This window comes from Sardina pilchardus, chromosome 14 (assembly GCF_963854185.1).
Source record: "Sardina pilchardus chromosome 14, fSarPil1.1, whole genome shotgun sequence".
Lineage (NCBI taxonomy): Eukaryota > Metazoa > Chordata > Actinopteri > Clupeiformes > Clupeidae > Sardina > Sardina pilchardus.
Window position 1 is genome coordinate 4,309,582 of NC_085007.1, and position 4,194 is coordinate 4,313,775.

Consider the following 4,194-nt stretch of genomic DNA (forward strand, 5'->3'; position numbering starts at 1 on the left):
GTGTGTGTGTGTGTGTGTGTGTGTGTGTGTGTGTGTGTGTGTGTGTGTGTGTGTGTGTGTGTGATTCCACCATGCTTGAGGTTATGGAGAATTCACATGAGAGCCAGTTGTGAGGTGAACTGTAAAAATGCAGAGACTCATCAAAAATAAATTGGTCCACTATTATTAACGTAGACTTTCATTTCAAATATCTGTTCTAATCCCATTGTGGGTATAAGCCCCCCTTCTGTATAGCAGAGAAAATATTGGAATGGGGAAGCCACTTGTTTGGGAAAAACAGCTTATAGGAACGGTAATGCTTGCTGAAACGTTGCTGGTTGCTGAAACAGGTCACTGAAGTCAAAAGGTTAGTCGTTTTAGCAACATGAATTATGCAATTAAACACACAATGCAATTAATATTTAACAAGCAATTTATAACCGTTGAGATGTCAGTGAGAGAAAGGTTGAGTAGCTTTGATTTGTTCCGATGGAAAGGAGAGGAGAGATAGTTAGCTTCCCTGATTGGTTTCTGGGCCTTTGAAAAGCCATCGATATCTCGTCGCGAATCAGCAGACAGATAATTTCACTGCGTGAGTGTAAATGGGTTATCACAAATGTCTGTTTCTCTCTCTGGCTCTCGCTCTCTCTCGCTCCTCTGCTCTGAAGCTGATTCCCTGTGAAGCGTGCTCTGGTGTAGTGTGCGAACGCGTGGAGTCATATCTTAGTGAACAGCCTCGGCTCGCTGGAGTGGAAACTTCAGCTGCACTTTTCAGGGTCTTCAGGGACGAAATAAAAGTGACAGTTAGCCCAAGGAAGCATGTCAAGAGCTCTTTCTGCTCAGACAAAATTATGCTTGTTTATTTTAGAAGAGCATTTAATGCCAGATATTTATGAATTATAATGTTTCATTATCAGCGCAGAATAGTCTGGTCACTAAAAGAGAGGATTCAATTATTAGTAAGTAAATAGGTCAATTTCTAAAGCAATTTCTCATGCTTTCACATACCAAAGTGTAAAAAGGACATTTAGATATAAATACACATGCATATAGTGTGTATATTACATTAGTTTAAAGAAACCAGATTTAGAATAAGTCTCTTTTCACACCATTCCACTCACATTGCATAGTTTATGAGGGTCTGAGCCAGAATTACTGTCATTAACCTAATCAGCTAAATACATGTTCCCCACAAACAGCATTAACACTCCCAACAGCCATAAATTAACACACACGCAAATTTCACAGGGGCATAGTTAGTGAAAAAAAAAAAAAATCATAAAGAACGCTTTCGAAGTCAACAGTATTTAATCCAGTAATTCAGTAAGACTTAAGTAGGAGGTCACAGAGTGCCTTCTTGATAAATCTCTCCTGAGGCCTCAGGCAAGAGCACACACAGAGGTGAGAGCAATATGTAGGGACACTGCCCTCTGCTGGAAACTGAAGATAGTACCATTTTATTGTGCAGCACAATCCAAACCAGTATGTCCCCTGCTGTGTAATGCCACAACAAGCCACTTCAGTCTATGATCATCGACAAGGACGGAACGCAGGTGTGATATGGTGTGTGGCAGTCTATCAGTACCAGGTAGTCTTCAATTGCGGACATGACTGACACAGACACAGGCCTACGTTTAAGGCTTGGCACATATATGTGTGACAGATACAACAAGCAGACAGACATATACCACGTCTACAGAGAGAGGGAAAATGTTTGAGAATGTTTAAACCCTGACCCTATTTAGGGCCAGAGCGCCAGAGGTGCAGATTGTGGCCTGTACCGAAGGTGCAAAGCCCTGTTGTTTCTGTAAGGATGAGTATTATAGTTTATTTGGAGTAGTAGCAGTTGTAGTAATAATGATAGCAGTAGTAGTGGTGGAAATGTGGCACACATAACAGCCTTCACAGTCACTTCACAGGCACAGAAGTTTGGCCCCGGATTGAGCCCAGGGACCCCATAGCCCCCAGTCAGAGAGTCTAGCAACGCATCGCAAACATCTACAATTGAAATCTGAAGAATGTGTAAATGTATTTGCAGCAAAGGTACCGTAGGCTCACATAGATTACTTCCCGGCTACCACTGCTGTTTTTTTTTGTCCGTTTCTAAAGTTTTGGCGAAGTAGGAAGAAACATCAGGAATCCCTGATCAATTGAATAGAATAGAATAGAATATATACTTTTTTGATCCCGTGAGGGAAATTCAGTTCTCTGCATTTAACCCAATTTAACCGAATTAGTGAACACACAGCACACAGTGAACACACAGTGAGGTGAATCACACAACCCAGAGCAGTGAGCTGCCTGCCCAACCAGCGGCGCTCGGGGAGCAGTGAGGGGTTAGGTGCCTTGCTCAAGGGCACTTCAGCCGTGGTGGACTGGTCGGGGATCGAACCGGCAACCCTGCGGTTACAAGCCCGATGCGCTAACCAGTACACCACGGCTGCCCCGTAATTGGTTAAGTTGGACCAGGCTATATTCATGCCTCTCATCATGCTAACATTGTAAATTATTCTTAATCACTAATGACCAGACTCTATTCACGTTGTGAATGAACCTTGCCTGCCAGGCTAATATTAATGCCATCTGAGTGTGAAAAGCCTCACAGTGCCACTATCAGGATCCTAGAAAGCTGAGGCTTCTGATGTCGAAAAACTCATTAAATTTGACACACGCGCCACATGAGAGTGCATAGTTGGATGACTAAATGCCACGGGTCGCAGAACATAAGGTGCTTGGGTTCGTCGTTGCTGCTTGCGGCTATATTTATACATTGTTTCTAGATCAAAGACATAAGACCTCAGACATAAACAAACTAAATTGGGCAAGTGCTGAAGTAAAATGATTAACACATCCAACTCCATAGGCAGTACAATGTAATTAGTTTACAGCTTTTTACTGTACATGACACTTGCAATTACATGTTGGACTAGTCATGGTCATATTATGAGTCATGATATGCCCCATAGAATTACACTGCATAGCTGCAAAGCCATTTCAGTATTAGCATTCTAGGTCAACACTGCAATGTTGTCCCTACTGACAGTTTGGATCTAACATCTAAAAATAGTTCCCAGATTGAACACTCTTGAGCTTTTTAATGAGTGTTATTAAAATATATGGTACACTCCCAGATAATGAAATAATCAATACCCAGCCTTTAGATTCATTACTTTAAAAGGTAGCACAGAGCCATCTTATCCATCAGCAAAAACCTCATATGCCAACTCAGATTTGCACACCCCCTGTATCAAATATTGCGACTTACTGGTTTATAAAAATTAAGAAATATGCAAACCAACACTGTAAACCAAATAATTAAGAAATATGCAAACCGAAACCACTGTAGACCATAAGTGGATTTGTTGTATTCCTCCACCTGACTACACCAACACTCTGACCATTGATGCACTTATTCATATGCACGCTATCTTTAAAAAAAAAAAAAAAAAAAAAATCCTAGAATTGTTGTCAGAATTGCTTTATGATAAACATGTAGCCTAAGTCACTTTGGTTAAAAAGTCACTTTATGGTAAACACGTGAGTCGCTTTGGTTAAAAAGCATCAGCCAAATGTAATGTAGTGTAATGACCCCTGTATGACCTACAGTATGCATATACAGCACTTGGAATTGGCTTCTATCCAGAGCACTTGACAGTACAGTATACAGTAGACATACGTTCACTAGTGCTGCTGGTGTTGTTTTCCTACCCTGCCAGTTTGGATACAGGAGTACCCCGAACAGCATTGCGTGTTTGGGTATTTATAAGTTGCTTGTCTGAAAGCAGAACCATGAAATATTGCAAAAACTTCCACTGGGTGGTGCTATGAACCACTCTTGGTTTGTTACAGCTACACTGTAAATCTACACTCCAGTAAACACACCACTGTGTGAGGCCCTCTGCTGCTCTAAACTAAAGGTCTGTTTGCAGTCTATAAGGACACTGCCCAGGCCTTTTAGTGCTAGATTAGGTAATCACACAAATTAGTCCTGTGATCTTGTGTGCACCACAACCAGACACTGGCCACCCATCTCCTGTGATTTATCCGAGCAGATTTAAGGCCTGTAAACAATTAACCTGTGACTCATCTATACACAAAGTCTACCTGTGTGTGTGTGTGTGTGTGTGTGTGTGTGTGTGTGTGTGTGTGTGTGTGTGTGTGTGTGTGTGTGTGCGCCCGCGCGCTTGAAGGCCACAGCATAACAAACACCAGAAC